Raw genomic sequence first — 23290 nt, 5'->3', positions numbered from 1 at the left:
AAGATCTATGGAAGAAGCATGACTTCCTGGGATCACAGATTCATTCTCCACTTCCCTGGGCAAGAGAGGTTACCTTGGCTTCATGTGGCTCCCGAGTGGGTCATCGCCCTGCTTTGCTTTTCTGCATTTTCCCTGGGTAAAGCTGTTTTCCTGATCTGTTTCAATTGAAGGTGTTGTATTTACTGGCCTCTTTCATTCCTCTCTGTGAGACCCACACACCGTAGCTCCTTCTAGTTGGCCATCTCTGCCTCAGCCCTCCTTTTCATACATCAAATTTGCCTTCTGCATGCTTTTATAGAAGAGAAGGGCCCCCAATGCATCTAAGTTATTTTATAAAAATTCTGAATTTAAGACTATGGGTACTGCTAATTAGTTCTTCTCTGTTGCAGAGATGTAAGCTGTCCAGCAATGAAGAGTTCTGTGTGAAAAACCAGAGGAGGTACTGGTACAAGAGAACATGAGGAAGGCAGAAAAGGAAAATATGTGTATTTTAGCACTGTTTGCAGAGTTCAAGTCATTGCTTGGGTAAACAAAAGCTCGTTGTATGTTCAGTGGTTCACTCTCCCAATAATCTTGTTTTTTGGGTGTGGAGTGATAAATTAAAACGTGCTATGATGACAGAGAGACAAAATAATGCTGGGGAAGGAAAGGTTTGTGCCTTCTTTCTCTCTCTCTCTCTCTCTTTTTTTTTCTTGAGACGGAGTTTCACTCTTGTTGCCCAGAGTGGAGTACAATGGCAAGATCTCGGCTCACAGCAACCTCCGCCTCCCAGGTTCAAGCAACTATCCTGCCTCAGCCTCCTGAGTAGCTGGGCTTACAGGCATGCACCACCACTCCCGGCTAACTTTTTAATTTTTTGTAGAGATGGGGTTTCTCCGTGCTGGTCAGGCTGGTCTTGAACTCCTGACCTCAGGTGATCTGCCCACCTTGGCCTCCCAAAGAGCTGGGATTACAGGCATAAGCCACCACTCCCATCCTTTCTCTCTTATGAAATTACATATAGCTTTAGGGAATTAACTTTTTCTGTCACCCACTTATGAGATATTCTCCTTTATCTTTTCTTCTCCTCTTTCCTAATTTCCTCACAACCGGCACTCCACTCTCCGTCCCATGCCAGTTTGTTTTCTATCCTGCTATAGTGCATTCTTTACATGGTAATATCTCAGTGATATAAACTCACTTTTTTTGCCAAAGGGGTAAACACAACTTCAGCTTCAGCTTTCACCACTGATAGGTCAGCGTCACTCATAAGAACTCTGAGGACAGCACTCAGAAACCCTCCTATTACAGCCATTCTTGAACAAAAAGCTAAAAGAGCCCTGCCATTCCATTCAATCCCAATTCAGTTTGAAGGCAAATCACCTTTTGGATTGTGGAACTCTTTCAGCCTACCAAAAGGAGGCATAATTTATTTCATAAACTGAGGAGTTGTGAAGTGAGTGGAAGAGTTTGGGTCTCAACTCTTCCCCTCCTTAAAGAGTATGGCTTTGGGGAAGCTTCAGTCAAATGTAGATACTTCTTTATTAATTCAACACATCATGAGAGTGTCAGGGATTACTCTTGTTCTTGAGCACGTTAGAGGTAAGCAAAGTAGACAAGACCCAGGCTCTACTGGAGTATATATTTAGTGGAGAAGTATAGCTCATGCAAATAAATACTGACAGACAAGAGAAACTCTGGAAACGTAAGTGGTAAAAGAAAAACAAAGAGTGGTGTGCTAGGTTAGTGAATCTCAAACTTTAATGTGCACACAGATCACTCGGGGATCTCGTTACAATGCAGATTCAATTCAGTAGTCCTTGGGGCTGAGGTTTGAGATATTGTATTTCTAATAAGCTTGCAGGTGATGCCTTGTGGTCCTTGGACCACACTTTTAATAGCAAGTCTTCAGCTACTTACTAGCATTGATTTTAGGTTGTGTAGATATGGGTCAGCTTTTCTGATTAGGCTATGGTTAAGTGGAGAACCCAGACATTGAAGGTATGTAGGGAGAGCATTCCAGGCAAAGGAAGGGGTTATTAGAAAAGGCCTTAGGAGCAGGGAGAGATAGACATTTCAAAGGAATGGAAAGAAGGCCCTTGTGACTTAAGCATAGTGATCCAAGGAGAGCAAGAGACAGAGTCAAGATCCTGTCATAAAATCTGGGGTAAGAATTGCATTTTATTCTCATTGTTAAGTGAGATCATGGGAGAATTGAAACAATGATCTACTTTCCATTTTCTAGGCTCATTTTGGGATATGACACAGAAAATGGGTTATGAAGTAGAAGCAAAAAATCTAGTTAAAGGCTACTGCAGCTGTCTAAGTAAAAAAAAAAAAAAAGAGATAGGTAAGATCAAGATGATTAGGGAAATGTTTTGGTTTTCATTTTCAGTTGTTGATGGATTGGCTATAAGAAGTAAGAGTAAATATTTCTCTCAGTTTCTTAGCTAGAGTTGCTCAATGGTAGACCCATTTACTGATTTCCCCAGGGGACTTGTTGAGAAGCAGATTTTGGAGGGTATATCAAAAGTTCCACTTAAGCTATGATAAAAACAGTTGTCCTGGGGATCTTAAGCTCTAAGTAAAGATGAGAGGGAGAGATATACATTTGAAAATCATCCATATGTAAATGGAATTGGATAATACTTTGGGAGAAATTATAAGCAACAAAGGAGAACTCAGGCCCTAGCCTTCATTCCCTCTACCATTTAATGTTTGAAACCAGGATAGGTGACCCAGACAATTGGGTTGAGATTGCATGCATTGTATGGTCATTGAGTTAAGATAAAAGCCATGAGTGTGTGATGCAGAAACTAAGTAAAAATACATTTCAAAAAGGGAAACAGTCATGGAGTTGAATAGTTCTGGGTGACCAAGGGACTTGGAAAAGTGAAGGTAGATTGCTGATGATTGTGCCTACACACACACACATCACACACTTTGTAAGGTCACAGTGATTAGACATAATGAGTACAAAAATATGAGAAATGCCACATCACAGAACTGTTGAGTATCCTGTATGGAGGCAGGACTTCTGACAAGGTCTTTCTAACTTCAGAATGTCTGCCTTTTTCAGTCTGCCATCTGATTTCTGATCATAGCAGCACCTTTCATTTTGGATAGGAGAGTCAATTTCAGCCAACATACATTGGCTACATCAAAACATAGCCTTTGAGAGAATGGAAGGGAGAGGAAGGAAAGCAAGGAGGGGAGGGGGAAGGAGATGGGAGGGGTGAGGGGAAGAAAGGAAGGGAAAGGAAGGAAGAAAAGGAGGAAGGAAGGAAGGAGGGAAGGAAGGAAGGAAGGAAGGAAGGAAGGAAGGAAGGAAGGAAGGAAGGAAGGAAGGAAGGAAGGAAGGAAGGAAAACTTGAATAGAATTCTGGATTTAAGTGGCACATAGTGTCTTAACTCTACATGTTCAATGAGCTAACTATTTCTAAATCTTCTCAATTCCATCCCTCTCCAAGTAAAACCCATGTGCTCATCTCCTTACTCTGGCAGTTTTTGCAGCAGTCTCATTTATGTCTCATGGATCCAGCTTACATGAAGAATAACCCCAAATCACTCTCTTTCCTTTTATTATTTGTCTCCTGTGCTCAAAAACCTCTGAAAATTACTCTCTGCATTTTGAAGAAAATCAAAAGATATTTGTCTGGAAGTCAGATATTTTTAAATATTCTCCCCATTTGAAAATATATCTTCTTATCACCAACATGCATCCAACCTTAGACAAGTCTCTCTTTCCATAATTTTTCCCACCTCCTTGTGTATTCCCACTTCTAGATTTAGATTTTCCTTAATATAGTTTCCTATCTGGAAATCCCTTCCTATTCCTATCTAAATATTTCAATTTGATGTATATTAAAGCCCCACTTTTATGTCCCTTTTAAAGCAGGAAGCTTACTTGACCAAACCAAGCCAAAAATTGTTTTATTTCCTGGAATTCATATAACATACAAATCTCTGCCACATGGCAAGCTAACAGTCCTATGCTTCCAGTTAATTTCACCAAAAGATACATTCAACACACAAGTCATTTGGCACCCATTTGATGCCCACTGCTATATTAGGACCAGAGGGGACATGAAAACTTATTTGCACCCTCTAGAACACAACAGAATTTCTGTCATTGACACAATTTGAACTGCTAAAGTGAAAAAGTAGTATTTATTCTAAATTTATAAGTGCTGAAGTGACTGAACTAAATATTATCAACTCTGCCAATGTGTAGGATAGAAAGCAAATGCACAGGTCAGCCAGAGAGAGTGAGATCTGAGAAATTTCCCCCTGGCTCCCCTGGCTTCCTGGATATCTAGCATTGTTTGCCTGCTGAATAGTGAGGTGTCTCTAGGTACATTAATGTGGAAGGTTGGATGTGTTTGACAATAAGTCAATGATTCTTTTTGACACGACTTTAATAGTACTGAAGAAGTGATTGTAAGATGATGCTTTTTAATGGGATATAGATATAAGTGAACTGCTTTTTATGACAAAGGTCAATGCTATTGATGGGTAGTGTAGAGAAGATAATTTCCTTGGCATAGTAGAAGACAACTTGCATGATTCATGAAGGTATCACTCTTTCTTTCTTTTTTTTTTTTTTTCATCTTTCCCACAAAGAGGAAAGAAAAGCACTCCTGCCAATTCCTTCCTGTTGCCACTTCATCTGAAATAAGGAAGCGGTGATGTCCTACAATGAGCTGCTCAACAATTGATGGCAACCTCTAGCTGGCCAAGGCCTTCAGAATTTGACAATCATATACGGAGTGAGTTTATTTTATTGTGAAGGAAATGGATAAGTACCATTCTAATGGGGCATACAAGCAGTCAAGGAGCAAAGGCCAAGCAGCGGAAACAGGAGGAGGGCAGGCAGCCTCAGCTGCATTGGAGCGTACATTCCTCTGTCTACATGATACTTACAGGTTAGGCAAAAAATTACCAGAGTCAGCTCTGCAGAATTATATTTTGTTGAAAGGTCATGGGCAGGCAGAATGAAAGGAACACTGTGGGTAAAGGGTACTTCTGGAAGCAGAGCCAGCTGGCCTTGGGCTGAACTGGAACTGCTGGTTCATCTTGAATCAGACAGAGAGCACCATGGACACTTCTAGGCAGTGCCCACAGCCCAGCAACAAACGTTTCTGCAGAGATTTCTTTGCCACAGTAGGCTGTTCCTGAACTTTAATGAAGCTTATTTTTTTATGATAGGGGAAGAGATAGGAAATAGAAAGAAAAGAGTATGGAGAAGGGCAGAGAGAGAGTGAGAGACAGAGGGTAGACAGAGAGAGAAAAGGGAGGGCAGGGTGAGAAAGACAGAAGAAGGGGTGAGAGGAAAACATGACATGAAAGTAAGGGAAACACAGAATTTACCCATGGTCAGTGTTTTGGGAACTAAAATGTTTCAAATGTCCTTTCCTATCAGAATAGAATTATCTCAGAATCCACATCAAGACAGTCTTTCTAGAGAGAACCGGGTCCCAATCTGCCTTCTGCCCTTGGCTCTCTGTTCATCCATTGGGAAACTTCAAAGACTTCATTTTGGCTAATCAGTCATCTGTCCACTCCTGGAGTTTTGTTTCAAACTGAGTATATTTGTCCAGATAAGTTGTAACTTTCCTAGCATCTTATCTGCATGCCTGTTTCTGCCACCTTTCCTCTGCAAGTTGCAGATGCCCTGTCCCACAGCAAGCAGTGAAAGGAAACGATGGAACAATGTTGGCTGACAGTGAGAGAGCAGTGATGTGTGCTACAGTGAGTAGCTACAAGCCTTCACACTCTGGGGTTTTGCCAGTTTTCTAAGCTCATTGTTAGAACTTGGAGAAGGAGATAGTTCTGCCATTGTCCCAAATGACATCAAGGCCAGTCATCCAACATATTCATTTTTTAGTTCCTTAACATTTTCATCTCAGAAAATAATTGCTTACATTTTAGCCATCCACTCCTATGACCAAAATTTAGGCTTTGTCAATAAAACTAAAATCAAGCCAAACCAAATGAGACCAAAAAGCTGACCTGTTCTATTTATAAAATATTAAATTCTAATACGCTCCAATCTGATGCCCTTTAGCTCTCTTGCTTGGTTATTATCGCCAATATATCTAAACTTCAATCTCCTTGATACTCTAGTATGATCACCTATCTAGGTTTTTTTTTCCTATCTATCATATAAATCCTGACTCCTGCCTCTTGTCATGTGATCAGGCTTCTGTTGTTCAACATAGCAACACTGTTATCCATTCAAGAGTCCTTCTTTTCCTATAGCTGATTTCTGAACACTACTGAAAAAAATTAGTCAATATTATATTAACATTCAGGGTTTCCAGTCATAACTAGGCCCTTTGTGCTACTAGATAAATGTACCATTTCTGGTATTGTTTTAAAATATCTTTTCTCAAACATTTAATTCCTTCTACTCCAGTGCTGGCTCCATATGCAACATCATTGAGAAAACAGAAGCTGTTAGATTAAAACACCATCAACTTGCAACACCTCCCCATAAGATAGCTTTTCAGTAGATCATTCTTTGTGTTTGAAAGAGCTCCCCTTTCCCATCTAATGCTCATCCCTAACTGTATGCGTTCGCCCCTATAGTATTAGCAATCTTTTGGTCAAGTATGCCTTCTCTTGAATTTCTTTCTACTTGACAGTTGCTCCAGATTCCTTTCCATTGGTATTGAAAGATACTCAGACTCTCATATCATTTAAAACAAAAAAACACTAACAGGACCGTTTCCTCCTTCCACTCAACTACATCTTTTCTCTTTATAACTATAAAAAAGAGTTGTCACCTTTCTTCATCTCAAAGTTACTCTTCAACTTATTGTCCTTGGGCTCTCTTCCTATCATTTTATGGAATAACCCCTGTCAATGATACTAATGGCATTGTCATTGCTGAATCCATCATTTGCTTTCTGATCATTTTCTCCCTATTATCTCCATAGGCTTCAAATTTGACAATCATTCTGTGCCAGAAATTTCTCATGTCCTAGGCTTCTGTAAACTCCAGCTGCATGCATCTCCCATCACTCTTCTGGCTGTTTTGCTCTGGCTTCTTTGCTCTTCCCTTCCTCCACACAGCCTGTCAACACTAATATTTCTCAGGTCCAAACTCCTCTCTCTTTCTCTTACTTCCCCTTCTTCAATGTATCTCAACTTGGAAATCATTCCCATAGGGGATCTTCCCAGGCCTTCACAAATAGGGTTGTATTCTTTCCAATGTAACTTTTCAAAGAACCTCAAGCCTATTTCCTATTTGCATGTATTTCAAATCTTATCACTGCTAATTTACAGGGTGCCATCCCCATGGAACTATAAATTTCTTGGAAACAAGGATTGGCTTACCTTTGCTCTTGTAACTTCAACATTGAACTCCATGTCGGCAAACTTTTGTCACATCACAAATATTTGTGAATAAAATTTGATTGTAATTGAGGGAGACTGGTTTTCTGAAAATTTCCAGACTATCCGATACAATATGGGATACTTGAAAAACAGGATATTAATGGGTTCAGTATGGCTGGTAAGTTTAATTAGATGGCCCTAAGCCACCAAAATGTATTTCCATCTCCTTATAGTTATTGCAATGTGATTCTCAATAGGAAACTCAGGGCCTCTGTGTTTTTTAAATTTTTTTTTCCATTTACGTATTCAAATAATTAAACTACTCAATTCTTCTTAAAGGATTTAAGGAAAGCTCATTAATTAAATATGTAGTCATGTTAGAGATTTATGGTTATCACATATTTCTGGAAAAAAGTATATGTCTGGATATACATGTCTATATCTACATATAATTATGTTTAAGTTGATTCGAATTTCGGTTAATAAAAAGGTAGCAATTACTCATAAGGGTGAGGCTGAAAATATAGCACACATGAAGTTCTATTCCACAGCAAACAAAGTAAACAAATTTATAAGTTATATTTTTTCTTTTCTTATAAATACTCTCAAAGTTAAAAGTTATTGGCCCAGTTTCTACTCTGATAAAAATAATGATGACTAATATTTACTTGAATTTTTACCACTGTATTTTACCTAAAATATTTTGCCCTTCATTTCAGGAAACTAGCTTCAATTAACACTTCAATTTGCTAAGAAATTTTAAGCATAAGTCGAGAGGGCTCATATTTTCTTTAAGAATTGAACTATTCTTAAAGAACATTCCTAAAGACTTGAACTATTCTTTTTTTTTTTTTTTTTTTTGAGACGGAGTCTCGCTCTGCCGCCCAGGCTGGAGTGCAGTGGCCGGATCTCAGCTCACTGCAAGCTCCGCCTCCCGGGTTCACACCATTCTCCGGCCTCAGCCTCCTGAGTAGCTGGGACTACAGGTGCCCGCCACCTCGCCCGGCTAGTTTTTTGTATTTCTTAGTAGAGACGGGGTTTCACCGTGTTAGCCAGGATGGTCTCGATCTCCTGACCTTGTGATCCACCCGTCTCGGCCTCCCAAAGTGCTGGGATTACAGGCTTGAGCTACCGCGCCCGGCCGAACTATTCTTAAAAATACAGTGTATTTGTAATTATTTTTTCCCTTATACCAATAGTAGACACCATTCAATAATTTAATGATATGATTGCTTGTGAAACATGGTTAGCACAATAGCAATTTTCCAAATATAAATCTCAAATAATGAAACTGTTGTCTCCTGGAAAAGAGAATGTTGACGTGCATGTTCATGAATACTTTCATGTTTTCCTGCAAGGTAACAAAAATTCACAGAATCACAGAATCTTGAAGCTGGAAAGGGCCTTGGTGATTGTAGAGTCCACATATCTCATTTTACACATGAGAAAACCGAAAACTGATTTCCCAGACCCACAAAGGCTACTAAGAAAGTTCTTTTTAGTTTCTCTGCCACATAGAACTCTTTTCTTCTTCCACAAGCACCAAAGCCAGCATCTTTCACATTCTCTAATATTTCATTTTCTGCCTCATGTGCAAGCAAATGCAGAGTTCCAGGCAGGCCCAGTGAAGTGCAAATCTCTTGCATGGCCTCTCCTTTCTTCTCCAGGACTTTTAATACACTCTTCCTTCTGTTGGGAGAATGTCTTCCTTTTCACTGTAGATTTCCTATTTTAAGACTCAGCTCAAAGGTTACCTCTTTCAGGAAGATCTCCCTGACCTGAAAGGCTGAGATAAGTGTCTTTTCATTATGCTTCTGATAAGCGCTATTTTTATTGGCACCACAGTATGTATATTATTGCATTGGAATTGTGGACTGACTTCTCTGCTCACCTGTTCTCCAGGTCCCAGCACAGGGCTGGTTCGCAGCTGGAGCTCGAGGAGTATTCACTGCATATGTGAACAATTTCATGAGTAGAATCCAATATTCATACATGCTAAAACAAAAATATGAGCAGAGAGGGCATTGTACAAGACAATAGCAGAAAAAAATGGATTCAATGATTAATTCATCCTGATAGTATTAGAAATTAGTGTATTATTAAACTTTATTTCACTTTACTACATGCATAAATTTGTGCACGTGCACACACATATTAAAATGACAGAGCTTGAAAGGAAAGAAACACTTTCAACTAAAAATTCTACCCAAGTGACTAATCCATAGGCTCTGTGGAATAATTTCTATGCAGCTCCTTAGGGCAAATACAATAAAAGAAGACCTGGACTAACCATGTATTCTTATGAGGATGCTGTGGCTGAGCCCACCAAACACCAAACCACCCTGTCAAAGCATGCGCAGGGAGAACGGGCTACCTGGTTGCCTCTCTGGACTGCCTTTTCTGATGGAGATTTAGCTTGGAAGACTTTTACGCCCTGCCCTTGCCTGGGTCTTTGAAAAGCACTTACTGTTCCGTACCAGCGATCAAACCGAAACCTCCATCAATTTCTTTGAGAAAAAAGCTACATGATCCAGCTGACAAAATGATGTATATTATGAATAATAAATTTCTCAAGGGCTTCAGTCTACGTTATTTACTAGACAACCATAATTTGTAATGTTTACTTAAACACTGGCTCTCAACAAAACACTTAGAAACACTCAGCATCTTGTCCCTGAGCAGTTTGCATCTGAAATTTGGACTGCTTAATTTTATTGAGTGGAAAGAATTTTAGTATGCTGCTACCCCAACCACCACCAAGGCCGCCAACATAAGCCATATCTGCACCAGAACTGGACGGTGATGTCTGGAAACACATGTGAGTGAAAGCTGCAATGTCACTGTTTTTGGAGCAAAACAATGTCCATCATGAATCACTGCCTAGTGAAAGACAAGTCTTCACCATGACTCCAGGAGAAAACACGATATACTTGATATATAAGCAAGAAAGTCCAGGCTGGAATACTTTCTGTAACCTCTAGAGTCTTTTTTCTTTTTTTATCATCTGATACACTTTACTGGTTGCTTTAGCATTTAAAATGAATTAAGTGCTATTAAACCCCATTTTTAGGTAGTTTCATCAGTACAGCCTAAGGGGATATAAAGCAAGGAGCTTTCTCTGGCAGAAATCCAGATACTAATGGTGTTAAAATGCCTTCTTATTGCATTTAAGTCAGTAGTTAGGTCAAGTAGACAAACATATTTTAGAATATGTTTAAATAAGCACTCTATTAAGTGTTTCTTTTCAACTCACTCATATTCTCTTACTTATTTTCTTTCCTGCTAATACAGAAAGTGACATAGTCACAGGGACTGTGGCTTTTGTGTCTAGAAATACTGAGTTTGATAGTTAAACCTGGAATACCTGAGACTCACAGACATGATGATGATTATGACGAGGAAACCGGGGGCCAAAAGAACATCGCAGAGGACAAAAAGAATAAGAAGGGTAGCAAATCGCCACTGGGTAGACAGGGATCAAGGTGAAACGTGTCCCTGAACACTTGATTGTATCTTGTTTACAGAAGTAAGAAAACTGGCTACCAATTGTGCACATAAATTTAGGTTCTGTTTGGTCTGTGAAAAAAAAAAATGAGTTTCAAACCTCATTTACAACTACCACGGTTTTGGCAGAGAATGATATTACTAAAGAAACTTAACAAGAAGTGTGGCATTTTAATTGTAAACATCTAACTATAAATAAAATTGGGATATATGTTTTTTTGTAGCGAGTGAAGAGAGACTGAAAAAAGGGCAGGAAATGAAGGGCATAAGGAGAGATTTTCATTGCTAAAATGGTGTGTGAGAAGTGGTGCTCCTGGACAATATGAAAGGCTAGGCAATCCTTAGTTACAATTTAGAGTAAGCAAAGTGGCAAGTGGATGAAATAAAAACAAAGGAACTCTTAGAGCAAGAAAATTATGTCCATAAAAAATAATCATATTCATGTGATAAAAAATAGAAGGAGAAATAATGAAAATGAGAATGAATTTCAGGTAAGCTTTGCAAAATGTTGGTAAATTATATGAGGCAAAGAGCCATTTCAAACATTTTTTATATGTTTATATGTACCTAGCAATGTATTTGACAAAGAGTGGCTGCTCAATAAATAATCTTTTAGTATAGACGATGGATCGATAAATGGATGGATGGATAAATGGATGAATGGATGGATGGGTACATGGATGAACGGCAGGGACTTTTCCTATGCGATAGTCAATATAAAATTAGGGATGAACCTTAGAATTTGGGAAGCAGTAGAAGTTAGTATCCTAATGTATGAAGTTCTAGAGACACACAGAGAAATCCCATAACTGCTTGAATTAAGTTAACATGTTATGAACCTTCCAGGGGGAATTGCTATCTGGATGCTGACCCTTGACAGATCTTGATCAGCATCTGCCAGGATGTCCTCTGAACACCCACTACTGATTCATCCCATCTACCATGGAAATGGTTTGATGTTCAAATATAGGATGCAGTTCATAAGTAGTTGCTTAATTTAGAAACATATATGTTTGGGAGAATTACATATGCTGGGTCACACAATTATTTAAGATGCCAATATAGGAAAAGTATCTGTAATCTCTCTTCTCTCTTCTTTGAAAATATGGAAAATAACGATGTGATCCTACACAGACTAATAAAATATGATTTTATATTAGATATTATTCTCTATCTTTGAAATGTATTCAATTCCTCTATACCTCTCATATCTTTCCTTGTATTTGCTGGTTATATTAGTCTTCTGAACGTATGTATTTGAGATACTTTCAGTGAGGTACATGGTCATTCAGCAATTTAATTCTCCTGAAGAAGTAGAAACTTCAGTGTGCACAGAATATATTTTCCCCCCATTACTGTAATATTCAATTGGGCTAAATTATCCTGTAACAGCATTTGATCATGTAGCTACTGGATCTGGCTTCATTTACTTTAGGGTAAGTAAAGTCACAGCTTAAATTGCTTAAGAGTTGGCAGCATCAAAGTTTCCTCTTGTTCCTTTATCAACTTCTTTACTTGTAAAGAGTTGAAAACAGGCATAGGAAGTGGAAAGTCAGTATGGAAGAAATACTACTGGTCATCACCTCTACTTTGGAAAGATCAATGAGATAAGGATTTACAAAGGATGTACAAAGAAAAAAAAAAAGATGCTCAAGACTTTTCTTGTTTCAAGCCATTTAATCCTCAAAGGGAAACCTAAAATCATATTAAAAAGCATATGAATAATAAGAATAATAAAAGAAACATTCAGATGGATAATTATTTTACTAAACGTAATAGAAAATCAGACACATTATTAATGTATATGCTTTAGGAAAATATTGTCATAGACCTTCTCATTTTCATTTGCAGTGAATTCAAGTGAGTGTCCTAAAGGAAGTGAAGAGAATTCTCCTCTCTATGGGACTTTGACTTTCTAGAGCCAGACATAAAAGTGTGTTTACTATCCAAAGACAGGTGAATCATAAAATTGTGTTAAATGAGAAAATTTAATGAGGAAATTGTGTTAAATGAGAAAATTTAATGAGATAGTGAGGAACACAAAGATGAAGGAAGTAGATATATATCACAGAGGAAGGGGATCACAGGGAATTTTAAGACCAGAGGAGCTAGGCTATGGTAAGAACATCCTCATCAAACCTGAGAGAAGTCTGCAAATAAAGGCAGCACAGATAAGATCATGATAGTATTAGAACCCAGACCCGGAAGCAGATCTGGAAGGCAGGTTACAGGAGCAGGAACGTTTACACCCTTCACCTGGAGACAGGAGAATCCAGGAAGATGATTTTAGTCATTACTTTTAGAGTCAGAATAAGGTATTAGGTATAAATAGTTGGAAAGGAAAAGTTAAGAGAACTGTGTTTGTGTGTCTCTGTGTGTGTGCATATGTGTGTGTGTATAAAAACAGTCCCAAAAGGGAGTGACAGTGTGGGGTGGGGTGTTGAGGAGTATACTGAAGGACACAAATCTGACTTGAAATTAGAAATAGATTCAGCTGAGTTTTCTACACTCTCTCCTGTGCAATCATGGAAGTATTATATTTTATGCAACACTTTTAGATATTTAAAAATTAGCAACCAATGTTATTAACATCAATCATAAACTACATCTGCAATTCAACCACTTGATATAGCCCTGCACATAAAATAGATATGCACCTTCATAAAATAAATAGTTCCTTCTCCCAACACAGGTTGATAAGCAATCATGGATCATGATGTATACGGCCAGGAAGAAACTGAAAAGATTTTGGTCAAGAGATGCAGGCCAAAAGCCTGCCTTTGAAAAGTTCTTCTGGACTTTTATTTCCCACGTAGAACATTGAGGATGGTAATTTTGAAGGCACCATCAGAAAGACCCCTTACTCTGTCATATCACATTGGTCCATTTTAGGACAATAAAAGGTTGAACTCCCTTTTCTGGGATTTAAAAGCTGGGTTTCACAGAGTGCAGCTATTTCAAACCTGCAGCTGGCAGGCCATGGAATTGATACAGCATAATAACAATGCGCTTCGGAACTAGGACTTCCTTAGTATGGAAATGGCACCATGGTACTCTTCAATGAGCAGCTTAAAGAAGATTTTAGTAATACTCAGCTGCAATTGCTCAGTGACAAAGGTACTCCCTAGCTGTACTTTTGACAGGGTTTAAACTCATGAGGGTATAGTTCATAGGGTACAGAACGTAACACTTTCTTCTGAGTTTGGAGTGGTATAATATGCACAATCACAATCTATTATTGGGAAAGGCTGAATGACAGTTAATGTCCAAAGATAGAAATGCTATCAAGTGCAAAGCAATCATCAAGAAGACCTGCTTAAACCAATTGTGTTATTTCTATATTTTCATATTTCTCTCATTAAACTACTTATAACTTTATATATAGCCTTTAGGGCATAGGGATTAGAGAAAATTTCAAAGAAAAAATAATAATTGCTTTGCTTTGGATTATTGCCCTTTTATAGAAAACTGCTAAAATTAAATCTACTAGTTAACTAGGAAGATATTTATTTAAGGAAAAAATACTGCTTTCAAAATTTTCAAGTGCCCTAGGGCTCATTCCTGGGATCCTTTATCTCCTCTCCATAGGTAATCTCATCTATTCCCATGGCCTCAAATTCATCTATATGATAATGACTCCTAAACTGTATCTCTAGCCTTGACCTCTCCCCCATCTCCAGGCGAGTATCTCTAAGGTATGCCTAATATGCATCTCAAATTTATCATGTTCAAAACAGGACTCTTCACTACCTTCCCCATCTCTCACTCTCAATCTCCTTTTTCCTCAATTTGTCTCATTTCCCCAGCTACCTACTTCACCAGTCAACCAATCCTATTGCTCACGCCAAACAAAAAGGCACCTTTGATTCTTCTCTTTCCCTCTCCCTTGACATAAAATTCACAAGTAGGACCTGCTGACTCTGTCACCAAATTATATCTCATCTGTCGACTTCACTCCATCTCTGTCTCTGCCAGTCTCATCTATAGACGCGGTATCCCCCTATCTCCTGACTGATCTTTCTGCTCCTTCTTGGTCTATCCTCTCATGCAGCAGACCAAGAAGTCTGCAAATATTGTAATGTGGATCACGTCTCTCCTGCTTAAAATCTTAACAATTTCTCAATGTATTTAGAATAAAATCTACATTTCTGACCCTGGTCTATGAAGACCCATATAATCTAACCTGAGTCTACCTTTGCTCTCATCTAATAGCCCTCTCCCCTGAGCCAATGCTCTTAAGCCATAGAGCATTCTTTCTGTTCTTGAAACATGCCAATCTTGTTCTCACCTTAAGGCTCATTATTCCTGATGCCTTATGTGTCAGGAATGCTTTCCTCCCTAATTTTTACACTGCTGGTTCCTTCTTATAATTTAGGACTTTTCCATTTTAATTCTCTGCAAAGTATATATCAGTAAATAATTTCTAGTTGAACGGTATCATTGCCTTTACAATTCACCACTGTATATCCAGTGCCTAGAAAAGTGTTAGTTTTCAATAAGTATTTGGTGAATAATTGATCTTCAGAATTAATGTGTTAATTCTGTAACTACCAGTGTCACCATATTTGAAGCAATTAGCTTCTTTATTGATAGGTTGGGACAACAATCTGATCATTTAGTTACAGAGCTTCTAGATTTAGAGCTGTAACACTTTGTAGTCTATAATAATATCATAACCAGCTTCTGATACAAATAACTCAAAAAATGGGAGTGAGAAAAGTGAAAATAAACCCAAGATATCAATTTACTCAATTTTTTTCTATTTGTACTTTAATTGGTAATTAGATAATTTTGCTACCATACTATAGGCAATGCCTTAGTTACTATTTTGTAGTCCCAACTACTAATTTTAAAAAGTTTCCACTTAATTCAGAATTAAAGAATAGTTGGCTTCTTCAATTGAACTGTCTATTAAAATAAGAATGGCTGCTAAAAAGTTTGAGAACAATACTATATTTCAACAGTATGTGGGAAGAAGAGTAGTCACGAGCTGGTCTTTGCTTAAATTCTACCTTTTTTCCTCACTAGTGGTGTGACTTCAGGAAACATTTTTGCCTTTCTGAACTTCAGTTTCCTCTGGTTAAAAATGATATAGTAACACTTAAATCATAGAATTGTTATAAAGTCCCTAAATTCCTCACAGAAAATAGAAATTCAATTATCATGAATTATATTCTTTTTTTTTTCTACTTCTTCGTTGTGTACACTTCTCTTCAAATATCAAGGCTTTATTTTTGTTTATAATTGCAGCCGATGACTTTGTGTTCTGACGGTGGTTCTATAATCAGGCTGGAGAGGAACTATCACAGTGACAAGAGTTGCACAATAAACCCTTTTGGCACTTTGTTAAAGCTCCTCAGAAATCTGCCAGTACCAGAACTTTCCCTCCTCTGCACCACTGCATCGTCACCACAGACTGTATTTCCTAGCAAGAAAATTTAAAACTAGCTTAGAAGTAAAGGGAAGAGAGGACTCCTGTGCTTATATTTAGTTTCTACAAGGACAAGAGAATAGATAAAAATTACACGTAACCACAGAACTCCTTATCTGTAAGAAATCCTATTGTCTTTTACCCAATGACGAAACGAGTTTTTGCAAAATTGATTGCTTCCCTTGTCTTATAATTTTTCTTCTTAAGGCACTGGACTCTCTCCAATCTACTCTATGTATTGCATTTGCATAAATTTGTTTCCATACCAATCCTCCAGTCCTAGGATTCATTTGCTGGCTCTTTGGATTCCCATTTAAAACAACTATAAAGTTTAAAAATTTCAACTTTATCACAGAGTCACTTTTTAAGGAGAAAAGAGAATATTGACTCTAAAATAGATAATAGAAATAAAATAGGCAAAAATAAATAACTTTCATTTCCCATGTGCACACATAACCTATGAGGTTAGGTGGCATAACAAGTTGATGACAAATTGGTGACTAGAACCTAGCCTACCAATTCCTATTTAATGTTTTTAATTCCTATACTGTGGGCCAATTTCTATATGTGAAATATGCAGTTATTGCTCGTGTAAGTGTGAATAGCTATGGTGGGTTTACAGCCTTTTCTCGCCATTGTTGCAAAGACCCAGGCACACTGCTCTTGCTGATGGGACAGTCTCTCTACAGAATGAGCAATGACACTTGGAAAAAGAGAAAGTCAGAATGAGTCCATCATGATCTATAGGATATAATAATCATTCAATTAAGGTCATCTATTTATTTTAGTATAAAACATTAACATCAACAACCATATTTAATGCATTCAATTCAACAAATAAATATTTATGGAACAAAATATGATTCGTGCAGTGCCTAGCTCTAATAAGTGCTTGATAAATGTTAATTATTACTATTTTTATTTCTCTGTATCACATACAATATATAATTCTATTAGGAGTCTATAAAGTAGCTATTATTATTTTTATTAGTGTTATTATAATTATCATCCTCACTCAAGTTTTACAAGTGAGAAAACAAAACAAGGCATAAACATAATCTCTGCCACTCTAAACCACTGAGACTTTGACAAGAGGTTAGATTATCTATTTGTGTCCTGCACCCAGTTCAGTGCTGCCCTCTATTAGTTTTAGACAGAAAGTCACATAGTCCTCATGTGACTCCTTCCAGACTCAGGGATTCCAGTATGTAATTATTTTGTATTTTACTCACTGTAGTCCACAGAAGGATCTTAATATACTGAGGCCAGTTCTCTCTCCCAGTAACTTCTACCAAATGGCCTTCTGTTAAATTCTCTCTGGGGCTTCAAGAAATAATGTTAATCTCTCTTCTCTATGGGTATCATGATATCATGGTGAAAAACCATCATGACATGTCTCCTTCTCTTCTTCAGGTTCAACATTCAATTCCTTCAGCAATGCCCTATGTGATATATCCTGTACTTTACTATTAATTGATTTTTTTCTCTGTGTACTCCCATTTATCCATGCCCATTTTTTAAAATGGGCAGTCAGAACTTTATAAAATATTTGAGTCATGGGCTAGTCCAAAGTATAGTGGGCCAAATAAGTGTCCTCAATCTTTAGCCTACAAAAATCGTATGCAATCCCAATTTCAAATTTCAGCCCAGATGTCACCATTTTGATACAAGCATCATCTTCACTCAATTGACAAGTAGACATCACCATTTTAATATTCATTTATATACAAATATGTTCCCTAATCTCTGGAAGACAGCTAGGATATATCTGAAGCATTTATGTGAGCATTTTATGTGTTTTGGTGGGAATGGCAACAAAACATGAATTCTATACATCCAGCACCTCTGCTGCCTGTCACATGTGGTAGGCAGTGGAGGAACTGAATGAGCAGAATGAGTATTTTGCGTAAAGAAAACACCAGGTCCAAACTCCCTGAGGCAAAAAAGTGCTAGGGACATTTGAAGGAAGAAATGAAATCCAATATCTTGGTGTGGTGTGGAAGGTATGGTATGACATCGTACTATCTACAGTTTTAAAGTAATACTTGGTACATTAACACTGATAAGAATATTGAACAGAGATGACCAGGAGTAAAATTCTATGTCTCGACAAAATGACATCTTTCCAGGTAGACAATAACAATTTCAAATACGTATATGGTTGTTCAACCATTTTCACTCAAGTTCCGATTAATCCATCTTCTATGTTTGAAAACATTGGGAAGAATTTTTTATTTATATTGTTGAACAAAACATTAAAAAGATTGTTTTTCCTTTTGGTTTGTGACTATTAAAAATTGTGTTTCTATGGAAAAAAGAAAGGGTTAAAATTATGAATGTGTAAGTCAAATGAAAGTAAGCTGCTTTTTAATAGACAGCTTGTCAAAATCTTTAAAAGAGCACACATCATCACCCTTTTCCCCCATAGAATACCTATAGTTCTCTGAGGGATTCCAGTGATCTTTGGGAAAAAAAATGTGACAAACATTGCATTAGGTATATTTGCTAAGAACTTTACATTGTCCTAAGATTGTAAGATTCCCTATACTTACTATCAAACAACAGGGTAGAGTGGCATATAAAAATGTGACAAGATGAATATTGCAGCTGTTGGAACTCAGAAAACAATACCCCAAAATGAAAGCCTCGGAAGCAAAAGTTTTCCTGTCACCTTCTGCTGCCCTCCTATCTCTCAGTCCTATTCTTCCCCAGGGTTAGCCATAGAAACTAGAATCCCCTTTCCTTTAGGTGGGTCATAGAAACCTGAACCCTATTTTCCAAAGCCAGCCAAAAACCCTAAAAATATGACTCTAACTTTCCCTCTGCCTTTCCTTGCAAAAACTGGCCATAAAAATTATCTGATCTACCTTGTTTGGCTGTAGGACATGAGAACCCAATTTGAGAGAGGGTCCTGCCCCATACCGAGAAAGGAAGAATGCATGCTCAGAGAGGCCGAGAAGAATCTAGATGGACAAGCCTGGCTGGTTTCCCCATTAGATCTAGTAGCATTAGATCATATCCTTTTTGTCCAATCATATTTCTACATGGCTGTCCATATGTTGTTGAACCTAAGCACAAAAATAGACAATTTCCCTTGTATCTTTGTGTCTTCATTCTGAAGACTCCCACATACACGTTAATAAATGTGTGTGCTGTTTCTCCTATTAGTCAGCTTCTTGTCATTGATTTTCAGCGAACTTTCAGAGGGTGAAAGGGGAGTTTCCCTTGGCCCTTACACTGCTAACAAGTATTACAGAAATTCAGGGAGGAAAATAATCCAAAGATGATGAAATATTAAACCTAGGGTAATTTTCATGGAGGAAGAATGTTTTAGGACCCATATGCTGTAGGATGTAAAGGTTGGTGGTGGGTCCAACAGAGGTTTCTCAGTCAGATATGCCCAACACAATTCATAGGCTGAATTGTGGCTGAATTGTGCTGAAACTAAAGACATTTTTCCTCAGCCTTTATAAGGCTTAATTTTTCCAACCTATCAAACAAGTATTTTTAAAATGACCATAAAAATAAATACTGAAAGATATTTATGGAGCTGCTGGTGACAAGTATCATGGCTCAAGGCAGTACTTGATATAGGCAGTAGGGCTTTGGAAGCCAGCGGTGGATTGGTCTCCTTTGTGTTGTGATTTTAGAGCTCCTTCCTAAAACTCCTTTTCCTACACTAGAGACACATCCATTTGGATGCAGGGGCTATTTAGGTTATCAAGACGGGATCCCTATGGTTTCAACCCATGATCAGTATGACTTGTTCCACAAATTCAGAACTGGTATACACTTCAATTTTTGATTGTGTTTAGTTAATCCAACTGCCCACCCAATCCCGCTTAAGGGCAAATATTTTTTGGCACCTACTTCCCTTCTGTAATTTCTTAAGGACACAGGAATTTATCCATTGAAGTGTTTCAATTCTCTTCCAAGTGGCCAAGGATAAATGAATTAGTTCTGCTTATGTTTGTTTATTTTTGGCCTCGAGGCATCACTCTGTAAGACAGGGCCTTCTAACTCAGTGAAGTATTTCTCTTTGTACACGGGATGCTCCTGCAGCCCAGATCTTGCCCAGTCTGCAGAAGTATCTTGAATTAGACTCATTCTTTTCTCCCTCCCTCTCTCCTTCCTTCTTTCCATTCTTTTCACCATACCATTTCATACACAACCAAGGAATCCTTACAGAAAAATCAGACATTCCTGAGAATCTTAGAGCCTCATAAACTGGGGCTGGGATACCAGTCTAGATTCTCTTTCCTTCCGGACATTTTACTTAGGGAACAGTTTGATACTTTCCCTGTCAGTGGGTGGAGAAAAAGATCAGTTTGGTCTTTATATCCAGAAACTGATGCCTCGCTATCCAAAGTAATGTTTTTTTCCCCCTCAGCCAACAGAAAGGCAAGTTTACTAAGCTTCTCAACAAATAGAAACTGTTACTCACTAGCATTTTCTAAGAACAGTCAGTGACTACTGACTCATATATGTGGTACTGAGAAAATACATTGCAGAGGGTTTTTTTCTGATCACTGTTGGTCTGTTTCAGGTTACCCCATGATACTCATCCGTACATATAGGAGAGAGGGTCAGGGTTCTACTGTCTTCTCAAGGAGTCCTCTTTTAATTCAAGGCTTAGGAGGCACCCTGATGCAAAAATATTTCTAAGGAAATAATAGCTTTATTGTCTAAGGAAAAAATCTGAACAGATGACTTTGGGAGTTTGGGAGAGATGAGAAACTACAACTAAAGGAGTAACAGGAGAAGTCTAAAGGCAAATTTCCTCTCTGATGTGATATTGAAGATCCACAGCAGACTGGGAGCTACAAGTTTATTTTCTGAGTTATTTTAAAAATTATTTTTCCTAAGGAAGATTTTAAAACATTATTTACATGTGAATAAAACCAATCATATATGAAGATAATTTACTAGCTCATAGTAACATCTTACTTATTCCTCACTATTCAAAATGCAAGACAGAAGCATAATATGCTTTAGAGAAGATGTGGATTTTTTTCTTTTTCTTATTTTAGAGACAGGGTCTTGCTCTGTTGCCCAGGCTGGAGTACAGTGGTATGATCACAGCTCACTGCAGCCTTGATCTCCTGGGCTCAAGCAATTCTCCCACCTCAGCCTCCCGAGTAGCTGAGACAACAGGTACATGTCACCATACATGGCTAATTTTTTGATTTTTTGTAGAGACAAGTTCTCACTATGTTGACTAAGCTGATCTCAAACTCCTGAGCTCAACTGATCCTCCTGCCTTGGCATCCCCAAGTGCTGGGATTACAGGCATGAGCCACCACACCTGGACAAGACATGTGTTTTTATATCAGATAGAATAGGCTTATACTAGCAAAGAGCACAAAATGTTATGCAACCGATCTTTCAGATTTCTCCTTTATAAAATGATAGCTATATAACTATAAAATATGATTATATTACTCCTTTTAAAAATTGCTACAATGATTAAATTTTATAATTCATGTGAATAAATGTATATTTATTGGCCTTCAACTTTTTGACTGTGTAATTTAATCAATGTACTCAACTCCTGTGCCTCAATTTTCTGATTTTTAATGTTTGCATTATTATAGTAACCACTCAAGGGATTATTGTGAAGATCTTACACATGTTAGTTCTTTGAGTAGTGACCATTAAGTATATGCGGTGATGATGATGATGATGATGATGAGCTATTCTGACTGCCTGGTTGTAGTAAACACCAATCAATTGTGATCATTAGTTTATATTCCCTATTCAGAACTCTTTAACTTAAAAAAATCCACCTTCAGTAATTTATAGTGCATTAACTAATAACATAGTTGCCAAACTCACACTCTTCCTTTCTATTTCAATGGTTATTTTTAAAATTTTCTTCCTTACTTTATATCTGTCTTCCTTTCTTTCTTACTAGGTAAGGCCTGAATATTTTATACCTAACTTTAAAACTGCCCATTAAATTATATAAAATAATGAACAAAACAGGTAAGTTGAACTAGAAACAGCACTGGTCTTAATAGAAAGAGACCTGGGTTCCAGTCCCCATTCTGACACTTTCTATGAGAACTTGAGATGGATTATTATTTTGAATCTAAATACACGTTTATTACTTCTGCTCTTGAAATTCAGCTAACTGAAGGATCATTATAACTCTTCTTGTTTCCTAGCTTCTAGTTGTCTCCTGACCTTTAAGTTGTTGCTTCTGCTGCCATCTTCCTCCTTTACAGCATCCATTTCAAATTTGAAAGACCCCTTGATTATATCATGACTGTTTCAGAAGAGCTATCTCTGTCAGTCCATCTTATAGAAAATTGACTAGTTAGGTTGGCTGGTCTTTAAGCTAGTACACTGCACAGTCCAAACAGCCAAAATGAGCAGAGGGGCCTGATGACACAGTTTAGGGAACTCTATTCTGCTGATGTAAGCAAACGTTTTTCTTACAAGGCAACAGGTATAGAAGGCAATATGACTGATTCATATAAAACAAAGTTTAAGACTATATGCCTGGGCCGGCATTTGGCACCAAGAAAATAAAGCTGAATAAGGCATAGTTTTTGCCTTTGAGGAGCTCATAGTCTAGTGTGTTAAATATAAATTACATTGAGATAAAATGAGTGTGTAACTGCTATCAAAAGGTATGTGCTCTCTGCAAGGGCAAAATAAAAGGATCTTAGCTTATGTTGGATGTTAAGAAACATTTACTCTTTAGAGTATGATCCTTGAGCCTGAGTCTTAAAGGATGAGCAAGAATCTGGAAAAAAAAAAAAGTGTCAGAAAGTCATTCTACATCACAGAGACATGGATGAAGAACAAAGGTAGAGAAGTGTAGCAGAGGACTGGAGTGTGAGTGTGTGTTGTGTGTGTGTGTGATCCTACAACTACCACCATATGCTGCATAACAACATTTTGGTCACCAATAGGCCATAGCTAGGGTAGTGGTTTCATAAGATAATAACAGAGTATTTTCACTATACCTTTTCTATGCTTACGTATGTTTAGATGTGCAAATACTTACTGATATTTTATAATTGCTTA

The sequence above is a fragment of the Macaca nemestrina genome, chromosome 19, assembly GCF_043159975.1.
Source record: "Macaca nemestrina isolate mMacNem1 chromosome 19, mMacNem.hap1, whole genome shotgun sequence".
Taxonomy (NCBI): Eukaryota; Metazoa; Chordata; class Mammalia; order Primates; family Cercopithecidae; genus Macaca; species Macaca nemestrina.
Note: the sequence above shows the minus strand (reverse complement) of the source record.